This window comes from Dendrobates tinctorius, unplaced genomic scaffold (assembly GCF_039654945.1).
Source record: "Dendrobates tinctorius isolate UK_male_01 unplaced genomic scaffold, ASM3965494v1 ptg000017l, whole genome shotgun sequence".
Classification (NCBI taxonomy): Eukaryota; Metazoa; Chordata; class Amphibia; order Anura; family Dendrobatidae; genus Dendrobates; species Dendrobates tinctorius.
The window spans coordinates 2,115,001-2,127,445 of record NW_027361685.1 but is presented as its reverse complement, the minus strand read 5'-3'; positions in this window follow the sequence as shown (position 1 = coordinate 2,127,445).

The window sequence follows — 12,445 nt, the reverse complement described above, 5'->3', positions numbered from 1 at the left end:
GGAGTTCCAGGCTGCTCTGCACTCAGATGCCAGCCTGGAGAAATTGAGAGGTCTCGCCGAGACGCCCACCTCCGAGTCTGTTAAGGAGAGGGTGTTCTGGGAGCGAGGAAGGTTGTACCGGGAGACAGTACCCAGAGATCCTAAAAAGGAGTGGTTGAGGGAAAGACAGCTGGTCGTTCCCTATCAGTTCAGAACTGAGTTGTTGCGGATTGCCCATGAGATTCCACTCGCTGGACACTTGGGGATCGGCAAAACAAAGGCACGGCTGTCTCAACACTTCTATTGGCCCAAGATGGGGACAGATGTAACACACTACTGCCGCTCCTGTGCCACCTGTCAAAAAGTGGTTAAGGCGGGGCCTGCTCTTAAGGCTCCCCTTATTCCTTTGCCGGTGATAGAGGAGCCTTTCCAGAGAATCGCGGTGGACATTGTAGGACCGCTGTCCGTCCCCAGCAGCTCCGGAAAGCGATACATTCTCACCGTGGTAGACTACGCTACTCGGTACCCAGAGGCAGTAGCTCTGTCTTCAACCAGGGCAGATAAGGTGGCTGACGCTCTGGTGACCATCTTTTCAAGGGTAGGATTTCCCAGGGAGATGCTTACCGATCAAGGGCCCCAATTCATGTCTCGCCTAATGGAGGCTCTCTGTGAGAGAATGCAGGTGACGCACCTGGTATCGAGTCCGTATCACCCACAGACTAATGGTTTGTGTGAACGCTTCAACGGTACCCTCAAACAGATGCTCCGCATACTGGTTGAGACCCAAGGGCGCGACTGGGAGCGGTACCTCCCACACCTGCTGTTCGCTTACAGAGAAGTTCCGCAGGCCTCGACCGGGTTCTCCCCCTTCGAGCTCCTGTATGGCAGGCGAGTCCGGGGACCCCTTGGGTTGATAAGAGAATCCTGGGAAGATGAGCCAAACCCCACAGAAGTGTCCATCGTGGATTATGTCATGCGTTTCCGTGACAAGATGCAGACCTTGACGCAGTTGGTGCATGACAACATGACGCAGGCTCAGGCTGACCAGAAGCGCTGGTACGACCAGAACGCCCGGGAGCGGACCTACCAGGTGGGTCAAAAGGTGTGGGTGCTGGTCCCTGTACCAACGGATAAGCTTCAGGCAGCCTGGGAAGGCCCGTACGTCGTCCACCAACAGCTCAACCCGGTCACCTACGTGGTCACGCTTGACCATGCTCGGGGTAGGCGCAAGGCCTTTCACGTCAACATGCTGAAGGCGCACTACAAACGTGAAGCTTGCGTCCTACCGGTCTGCAATCTGCCAGAGGATGGGGAGGAAGATCCTCTCCTGGACATGCTGGCCCAGGCCAAGGCCGATGGGTCCATTGAGGACAGGGAGATAAGTGGTTCGCTAACCATATCCCAGCGGTTGCAGTTGATGGCCACCCTGGAACTCTTCCGGCCCGTGTTCACCAACCAACCGGGGAGGACGGAGTTAGCGGTTCATGAGGTGGACACCGGGAATCACGCCCCATTACGGCGAACACCATCGGATCTCTGAGACGGTGCAACAAGTCATGCGCCAAGAGATCGATGAGATGTTAAGGCTGGGGGTGATTCGACGGTCAAAAAGCGCGTGGGCTTCACCTGTAGTCCTCGTGCCTAAAAAGGATCGAACCACCAGGTTCTGCGTGGACTACAGGGGGCTCAACGCCATCACAACCTCTGATGCCCACCCAATGCCGCGCATCGAGGATCTGCTCGAGCGGTTGACAAACGCCAACTACATATCCATCATGGATTTGAGTCGGGGATACTGGCAGATTCCCCTGAGCCCAGAGGCGCAGGAGAAATCCGCCTTTATCACCCCCTTTGGACTGTACGAGTCCACGGTCATGCCCTTTGGCATGAAGAATGCCCCTGCCACTTTCCAGCGGATGGTCAACCACCTGCTTCGGGGACTGGAGGAGTACGCGGTGGCGTACTTAGACGATTTTGCCGTCTTCAGTTCCACCTGGGAGGAACACCTTCAGCACCTCCAGGAGCTGCTCAAGCGTCTTCACCAGGCAGGCCTGACCATCAAGCCGGGGAAGTGCCAGATAGGCATGCGCGAGGTCTACTACCTGGGGCACCGGGTAGGCGGGGGTTCCATGAGTCCGGAGCCAGAAAAAGTGGACGCAATCGTGTCCTGGCCCACCCCCAGGACCAAGAAACAGGTGAAGTCCTTCTTGGGCACTGCAGGGTACTATAGGCGGTTCGTACAGGACTATAGCGCCCTTGCCAAACCCTTGACTGACCTCACCAAGCAGAGGCTACCCCAAACAGTCAACTGGACAGATGACTGTGAGGCGGCTTTCCAAGCTTTGAAAGCAGCCCTGTGCAACTCTCCAGTGTTGAGAGCAGTCGACAGCAGTCGCCCGTTTCTGGTACAGACCGACGCCAGCGAGTTCGGCCTCGGTGCTGTGCTTAGCCAGGTCGACTTGGGGGACCAAGAACACCCCGTGTTGTACCTGAGCCGGAAACTTTTGCCGAGGGAAGTAGCATACTCGACCATCGAGAAGGAGTGTCTGGCCATGGTGTGGGCACTGCAACGTTTGCAGCCCTACCTGTACGGGCGCGCCTTCACGGTGGTAACTGACCACAACCCTCTGAGCTGGTTGCACACAGTGTCCGGAACCAATGGAAGGTTGCTCCGCTGGAGCCTTGCCCTTCAACAGTACGACTTCACTGTAAAACACAGGAAGGGCAGTGAAAACGGCAATGCCGATGGGTTGTCCCGCCGGGGCGAACACGCTGAGGTGCGCATGGCCGATTACCGAGAGGTAATGCCTCCTTAGCGCCCTCTTAAGGGGGGAGGTGTGATGTACAATGTCTGTGAGGTATGGGGTTTTGTCCACAAAATATGATGTTTTCTGTTGGAATGTAGTAGAAATCTCCCCTTCCCTTCTGAGTTACATGGCACACTGAAGCTATAGCAGTGCCTACCCTCCCCCAAGTGTTATCACCTCTCCAGCTAGCAATAGGATACTTCCTGCTATCACCATTTGGTTCCTCTTCAGAGCGGGAAAAACTTCTTTGTTTGAAACGAATAAAACTATGAGAGACTATACCATAAGAACCAAATACCCTAGAGATATGAAAATCACATTTTTGTAATCCGGGCGGTCACAGCGTCGCTGCCGTGGTTCTTGCAAAGCCTAATCCTTTCAGAACCTGAGATATGTGTTCCAGCTAAACGGTGTATCAGAACTACTGCATATTTGGTCTTGAATTATTGTACTCAACAAATCACAACCAATGATGCCCTATATATGTCTGTGCGGGCTGCCTCCACGGAGTTATGATTAGTATAAGTTTTCTAGTGTAATTCTAAATCCAAAAGGGAGAGGTGGGATTAACCCAGCATGCATCTCTCCGTGATGTCACATAGCAAGTCTATAAAGCATTTCCTGGACAAAACCAGGGCAGAACAGCTCAAGTCGTCGTGCTAGAAAGACCCAGATGAGTGGAGAAGTGCAGCTCCGCCTCCACCCACCTTAGCCGCATGGTCTGCCTAAGGAACAATATGGAACTGTGAGTGTACTCTCTTTGTTTTCTCCACTTTTATTTTATACCTGTACTGTACATATTTTATGTCTCAATTTTATAGCAACTTTTATCTGTAATCACTGTCCTCTTTCGGAAAATAAATGAAATAATTATTTAGATCTGTCTCTATGCTCTAAGACTCGAACTATACGCCTTTGTTAGATAATCGCTACTAATTCAAGGGGTTGGCCACGGACCCTCTTAATTTAACACTGTGAATTAAGTAACCGTGACTGGTGGCAGCACGTTGTGTACGGCTATTGCGGCTTGCTGGCAGTTTAGAAGGGTCTTATATTGCTGAATAAGGGGCTGCAGCCACAGCATTGATAATTCCCTTACTGCAGAAGCCTAATTGCCGGTTCACAACAGGCAGCCCGTCCGGCGACTAATTATCCTAGGTGCAGTTCCCTGACTGACCTGAGGGTAAGGGAGGCGCCGGAGAGCTGCGAGTTCCAAAGTGGAACTGAGAAAGTGGGATATACAGAAATCCCCGCAGTACTTGGAAGATTGATAGCAGTGGTGGGGCATCCAAATTAAACTCCCCCTGTGGCAAATTGTAGAGCGAGATTAGCTTGCTGGATATTTTTGGTCACATGGTGCCAGTGTTGGGATAACTAAGATAAGCCCCACTGCGCCTGTGATAGCCGTGTGCCGGCATTGTGTCACGCCCCTCCGTCCGCTGATACACCGGTGTCAGTGGTGGGATTGTGACATAGTGGTGACACAGGGTCCGCTGTCCGTCGCGTTTTGGTGGCAGCGGGACCCCCGTTAGTGTCGCCCGTAAGTAGACGAACGGCGGTGGGCTGTTCGTCACACAGACGGTGCGGAATTTTCCGCGCGGATTATCTGCGGTTTTCAATCCGCAGAAAGAATTGACATGTCAATTCTTTCTGCGGATTCTCCTGCGGTTTGCCATCTCCTCTATTGAGGAGATGAAAAACCGCAGGGCAAAACCGCAGAGCAATCCGCAGGTAAAACCGCAGGTCTTTTGACCTGCGGTTTCACCTGCAGATTTTACAAAATCCGCGCGGATGAATCCGCACCTAATCCGCAGCGTGTGCACACAGCCTTAACGACGTCGGCGAAATCTCGCGAGATTTCGCCGACGCCATCTTGCATTCGTGAAATTGCGTCATTTACCTCATGCCGACTTGCTGTGCTGACGCTTGGCATTGCCTGTACCACCATAACTACTGCTGCCTTAGTCCTATGCCTGTTTACTGCCGGTGTCTAATTACAGGGCCAATTTGCCTATACTGCCATAACTATTGCTACCTTGCTACTCTGCCGGTGTCTAATTACAGGGCTAATTTGCCTCTACCGCCATAACTACTGCTGCCTTGCTCCTCTGCCGGTGTCTAATTACAGGGCTAATTTGCCTCTACCGCCATAACTACTGCTGCCTTGCTCCTCTGCCGGTGTCTAATTACAGGGCTAATTTGCCTATACCGCCATAACTACTGCTGCCTTGCTCCTCTGCCGGTGTCTAATTACAGGGCTAATTTGCCTATACTGCCATAACTACTGCTGTATTGCTCCTCTGCCGGTGTCTAATTACAGGGCTAATTTGCCTATACCGCCATAACTACTGCTGCCTTGCTCCTCTGCCGGTGTCTAATTACAGGGCTAATTTGCCTCTACCGCCATAACTACTGCTGCATTGCTCCTCTGCCGGTGTCTAATTACAGGGCCAATTTGCCTATACCGCCATAACTACTGCTGCCTTGCTCCTCTGCCGGTGTCTAATTACAGGGCTAATTTGCCTCTACCGCCATAACTACTGCTGCATTGCTCCTCTGCCGGTGTCTAATTACAGGATCAATTTGCTTCTACCGCCATAACTACTGCTGCCTTGCTCCTCTGCCGGTGTCTAATTACAGGGCTAATTTGCCTCTACCGCCATAACTACTGCTGCCTTGCTCCTCTGCCGGTGTCTAATTACAGGATCAATTTGCCTCTACCGCCATAACTACTGCTGCATTGCTCCTCTGCTGGTGTCTAATTACAGGGCCAATTTGCCAATACCGCCATAACTACTGCTGCCTTGCTCCTCTGCCGGTGTCTAATTACAGGATCAATTTGCCTCTACCTCCATAACTACTGCTGCCTTGCTCCTCTGCCGGTGTCTAATTACAGGATCAATTTGCCTCTACCGCCATAACTACTGCTGCATTGCTCCTCTGCTGGTGTCTAATTACAGGGCCAATTTGCCTCTACCGCCATAACTACTGCTGCCTTGCTCCTCTGCCGGTGTCTAATTACAGGGCCAATTTGCCTCTACCGCCATAAGTACTGCTGCCTTGCTCCTCTGACTGTTCACTGCCTGTGTCTCATTACAGGGCCAATTTGCCTCTACTGCCATAACTACTGCTGCCTTGCTCCTCTGCCGGTGTCTAATTACAGGGCCAATTTGCCTCTACCGCCATAACTACTGCTGCCTTGCTCCTCTGCCGGTGTCTAACTACAGGGCCAATTTGCCACTACCACTTCATAACTACTGCTGGGCAATTACAGGGTCAATTAGTATCTGTTTACTCTACAATACTCCAGGACGCCTTCTTCACTGCCAGATAACTGCCAAATAGACTCCTTTACCTGTGCCAACATGAGTCATAACAAAAAGTATGCCAATGCCAGTGAAAGGAAAGCAGCTTTAGCACTACGACAAAAACAACGCCGTGCTAATGAGACTCCTGAGGAAAAACACCATCGCCTTGAGAAGATTAAGGCTTATAAACGCCATCGCCTCACACATGAATCCCCTAACTCTAAATCCATAAGATTGGCTGAAGAAGCCTCTGCACGCCGTCACCGCCGACAACAGACGGCCTCTTCCTCATCATTATTATTAGACTCACAACAGGATGCTTCCACATCAGCATGTGGAACAATTTACTGCTACACTTCATCCCATATGCCGTTCACTGACATAACTAATCAGCAATCTGTTTCTGCCCTATCAATACCACCATTCAATACAGATGCACAGTATGCCAATGCCAGTGAAAGGAAAGCAGCTTTAGCACTACGACAAAAACAATGCCGTGCTAATGAGACTCCTGAGGAAAAACAGCATCGACTTGACAAGATTAAGGCTTATAAACGCCGTCGTCTCACACACGAATCCCCTAACTCTAAATCTATTACATTGGCTGAAGAAGCCTCTACACGCCATCACCGCCAACAACAGACGGCTTCTTCCTCATCATCTATAATAATAAATGCCCTAAGCAGCTTCCGGTTGTAACAACTTCCGTCCAGTTGTAACCGGTGACGTCACCACACACACGCACATGTTAACCCTCAACACACCACACCGCCTCAACACACACTCCTCTCACCTTTCACCTCCACTCACGTCCACTCACTCTTTCACTCCACATACGTTCCTTTCTCTCACTCCGTTTCTCATACTCACACCGTCATCGTCGCTGCCCCGACATCTTCCTCCGCCGCCGCGATCCTGCATCCAGACGTTCTCCAGGCCGCCGACATGTTCTTGCGGCGACGCCATCTTGGATTTCGTGAAATCCCGCGAGATTCAAGATGGCGTCGCTGTAAGAACATGTCGCTGGCGTGGACGACTCGGGATCCAAAAAGATGGCGTCGGCGAAATATCGCGAGATTACGCCGACGCCATTTTGGATCCTGATGTCGTCCACGCCGGCGACATGTTCTTGCGGCGACGCCATTTTGGATCGGTGAAATCCCGCGATAGTCAAGATGGCGTCGCCGCAAGAACATGTCGCCGGCGAGGTCGACGTCGGGATCCAAAATGGCGTCGGCGAAAACTCGCGAGATTTCGCCGACGCCATTTTGGATCCCGACGTCGTCCACGCCGGTGACATGTTCTTCCGGCGACGCTATCTTGACTATCGCGGGATTTCACGACACTCAAGATGGCGTCGCCGCAAGAACATGTCGCCGGCGTGGACAACGTCTGGATCCAGGATGGCGCCGGCGGAAGAAGATGTCGGGGATCGTGGAGCAGCGGCGATGACGGCATGAGTATGAGAGACGGAGTGAGAGAAGGGGTCGTATGTGGAGTGAAAGAGTGAGTGGAGATGGTGAAAGGTGAGAGGAGTGTGTGTTGAGGAGTGTGTGTGTTGAGGGTTAACATGGCAAGAGGTGTGATGCTATCGCATCCTCCCGATGCGATAGCATCGGGCCATAATCTAGTAAATGATATTATTTAGATCTGTCTCTATGCTCTAAGAATCGAACTATACGCCTTTGATAGATAATCGCTACTAATTCAAGGGGTTTGCCACGGACCCTCTTAATTTAACACTGTGAATTAAGTAACCGTGACTGGTGGCAGCGCGTTGTGTACGGCAATTGCGGCTTGCTGGCAGTACAGAAGGGTCTTATATTGCTGAATAAGGGGCTGCGGCCACAGCATTGATAATTCCCTTACTGCAGAAGCCTGATTGCCGGTTCACAACAGGCAGCCCGTCCGGCGACTAATTATCCTAGGTGCAGTTCCCTGACTGACCTGAGGGTAAGGGGGGCGCCGGAGAGCTGCGAGTTCCAAAGTGGAACTGAGAAAGTGGGATATACATAAATCCCCGCAGTACTTGGAAGATTGATAGCAGTGGTGGGGCATCCAAATTAAACTCCCCCTGCGGCAAATTGTAGAGCGAGATTAGCTTGCTGGATATTTTTGTCATATTGGTACCAGTGGTGGGATAACTAAGATAAGCCCCAACTGTGCCTGTGATAGCCGTGTGCCGGCATTGTGTCTCGTCCCTCCGTCCGCTGATACACCCGTGTCAGTGGTGGGACTGTGACATAGTGGTGACACAGGGTCCGCTGTCCGTTGTGTTTTGGTGGCAGCGGGACCCCCGTCAGTTGCCCGTATTTGGACGAACAGCGGTGGGCTGTTCGTCACACCTGTGTGCGGAGCTCTGTGTGTGTACGGACCCCTGAGTGCGGAGCTCTGTGTATTTGTGGACCCCTGTGTGCGGAGCTCTGTGTGTTTGTGGAGCCCTTTGTATGTGGCGCTCTTTGTGTGAACAGACCCCTGTGTGTGTGGCACTCTTTGTGTGTAAGGACCCCTGTGTGCAGAGCTCTGTGTGTGTGTACGGACCCCTGTGTGTGAGGAGCTCTGTGTGTGTAAGGACCCCTGTGTATGTGGTGCTCTTTGTGTGTAAGGACCCCTGTGTGTGCGGACCCCTGGGTACCGAGCTCTGTGTGTGTACAGACCCCTGTGTATGTGGCGCTCTTTGTGTGTACAGACCCCTGTGTGTGGTGATCTTTGTGTGTACAGACCCCTGTGTGTGCGGAGCTCTGTGTATTTGTGGACCCCTGTGTATGTGGCGCTCTTTGTGTGTACAGACCCCTGTGTGTGCGGTGCTCTTTGTGTGTACAGACCCCTGTGTGTGCGGAGCTCTGTGTATTTGTGGACCCCTGTGTATGTGGCGCTCTTTGTGTGTACAGACCCCTGTGTGTGCGGTGCTCTTTGTGTGTACAGACCCCTGTGTATGTAGCGCTCTTTGTGTGTACAGACCCCTGTGTATGTGGCGCTCTTTGTGTGTACAGACCCCTGTGTGTGCGGTGCTCTTTGTGTGTACAGACCCCTGTGTGTGCGGAGCTCTGTGTATTTGTGGACCCCTGTGTATGTAGCGCTCTTTGTGTTTACAGACCCCTGTGTGTGCGGTGCTCTTTGTGGGCATGGACCCCTGTGTGCGGAGCTCTGTGTATTTGTGGACCCCTGTGTATGTGGCACTCTTTGTGTGTACAGACCCCTGTGTGTGCGGCGCTCTTTGTGTGTACAGACCCCTGTTTGTGCGGAGATCTGCATTTATACGGACCCCTGTGTGATTAGCCATCGTACATGCTACTGGTTCCTCTTTGCTGTCCTTGTGCATTGCATAAACCATTTCTCTACAGACATGAAACCATTGTCAGGCAGGAGACATTTTTAACCAGGACAGATAAAGTCTATGGATGCCGGACTGACTCCGCTCTGTGTTCAGAAGCATAGACCGCTGCGCCTCTGTCCCCTCATCCTGAGGAATGTTTGTATGGAGGTTCTCCACGTCTATAGAAGCCAACGCATAGTCCTCCTGCCAGTCAATATCCCTAATGGAATTCAAACCATCGCCTGTATCCTTCATACATGAAGGCGTGTCCTTCAGGAGCCAGGCCACATACTGCGACCAGGGGCTCAGTCAGTGAATCCAACCCTGAAACTATTGGACGTCCCGAGGGGGGAGAGGGAAGTGACTTGTGCAATTTGGGGATGTGCTACCAATATGGTTTTTTGGAAAAAAGGGGAGTAGATTTTTAGTTCTTTTTCTTGTCAAGACCCCCGACCTTACCTGCTGGTGTAAGAAGGTGCAGTGTGGGGTCTTCGTTCCATGGCGTATATGTACTACTAAGTCCCAATTGTTTTTCTGCCTCCTGAATATAATAATCCTTTCTCGAGAGGACAATATTGTCCCCTTCATGGATCACCTCATCCGACCACTCACCAATTCTGTTTATAGCCATAGGTTCCTCCTACATCCTTAGTCACCTGGTCATGGAAAGCGTCAATCATGTTAATGGGTTAAGCAGGCGGCATGTAAGAGGACTGTACACCACCTGTAATGGGGGAAAGGGGCTGTGCCCCGTCCTCTGGTGACTGTGAGATCCGATTTAAACAAATGAGTTTTAGTCCTGTTTCACACGTCAGTGGCTCCGGTACGTGTAGTGACAGTTTTCTCATGCAATGGAGACACTGACACACATAGACACATTCAACTGACGAGCGGTGATGTCTCGGAGTCTATGTTCGCTACCGGCATGAACTCCTGTGACCTCAGCAATGTCATTTTCCCACAGTGCTGAGGTCTCAGGAGTTCATGCCGGCAGCGACCACAGACTCTGTGACAGTCACTGAGCCTTCATTCCCCAGTAGTTTACAGCCTGAGCGTTCACATTAGCACCACGCCACCTGTAAACTGATTAACCCCCAGAGATGGATTTACGCCGTGGGACTTGACTGAGTGCCAGAGAGGTATGGGATATTGTTGGCTTGTTATTTTACTTTTTTACAGGTGATCAATAGATTCTAGATGGGATTAGCAGTGTAATAAAAATGGGAAAAATGTGTGTTGTGTTATTTCATTAAAAGACTTTATTCTTAGTGTGTGTGTGTGTGTGTGTGTGTGTGTGTGTGTGTGTGTGTGTGTGTGTGTGTGTGTGTGTGATTAACCCTTTGCTTACTATAGGATTAGTAATGGATGGGTGTCTTATTGACACCTCTCCATTACTAAGCTGGGATTAATGTCACCTTACAATAGCAAGGTGACATTAACCCCTTATTACCCCACTTGCCACTGCTACAGGGCAATGGGCAGAACCCTACAAAGCTCCAGAATAGGCGCATCTAATAGATGCACCTTTTCTGAGCAGCTGCAGGCTGCTGTTTTTAGGCTGGAGGGTGGCCCATATTCATGATCCCTTACCAGCCTGAGAATAGCAACCAAGACCTGTATAGTTTTCTGGGTTGGTTAAAAAAAATAAGGGGGACCCCACGTCGGTTTGTTTTCATTCTTCTCTGCTCAAGCTGTTGCGGGCAGAGCAGGGGGAATGACAGCCGCGTTCACCACCACATGCAGGGGAACAGCGCTTACTGTAGCACTACTTCCCCTGTGGCCGTCCGTGTGGTACTGATGCGGCACACGTGAGTACGTACCAGAAACATCTGGACATGTGAAACCGGCCTGACAGACAGCCTTAAAGAAGTCACTTCTAAGGTCAACAAAGTCAAATTTTCCAGAGAAATTACCAAAACAGGAAAAAACATTTAAAAACTGTCTGTGCTGCTGGAAAGAAGGCTATTGCCACGATATTCATTAGAAGGCTCTTTATTGTCCACCACGCATTTCATTGCTGTACTGGCATCTTTATCAAGTATAAAAAAAACAACAGGTTTTTGGTAAAGCTGCCAGTACGGCATTGAAACGCGAACAACAGAGAACCTTCTAATGAATATTGCGGCAAGAGTCTTCTTTCCAGCAGCGCAGACCATTTTATGCATGTTTTTACTCTGCTTTGGTCATTTCTCTCTGGCGGATCATTCCCTGTCCATGGGGCAGCGGCAGCCGGCTATCTGAACCTTTATAGGAGTTGTGTCTCCACACAACCACCTACGGTGAGCAAACCATTGTTTTCACTGTCTCCTATATTAGGGTTTTACCCTATTGTGCGCTTCCCCTTCACAATCAGTTTCGCCAGATTTTCCAGGGAGAAAGAACCCCAAACCTTTGGATAGCGCAGAAACACAGTCATCGTCCAGGGCGTGATCCGTGAAGTTTGACTATTGTTTGGGAAAGAGGTTTCACCCTTTCTAATGTCTCCATGAGACCTGCTTCTGACCTCGATTTCTCCACCCCCTCTGCCCCTCCATGTGCGCCACCTAAGGGGAGCGTGAGGTTGGAATGTGTGCATGTGGAGGCCTGTGGGTCGGGTCCATCATGAAAGCCTTTGTCATCTGAAAGGCTTGAATCAGAATCTGTGGTGCAGTAGTCACGTTGAGGTCTCCTCTTCTGATTACAAAAATCACTTTTTGATCTAGGCAGCCTCTGTCTTTTTTTGGATGATTTTTGTTTCATTCCATGTGAAAACCTGTCCAGAATCATAAATCACCCTTGTCCCTAATAAATTGGGGGGGCATTAGAAGAAGCCGGTCTTGGGGAAACGGCGCTGTCGGGGTGGTAGTTGGGGTACCATAAGCTGGGTGCACACTGCTGGAAGTACATGGACATTCATGGGATTGCTTTGCGGTCTTCTATAATTTTGGCGCTTGCCTTATAACTTTTCCTACAGCATAGCACTTTGCATTTTGCTTGTAGTCCAGATTTAATACTGAGTCCGGATATTTAGGCATTTTCTGGATAATGACTCATGA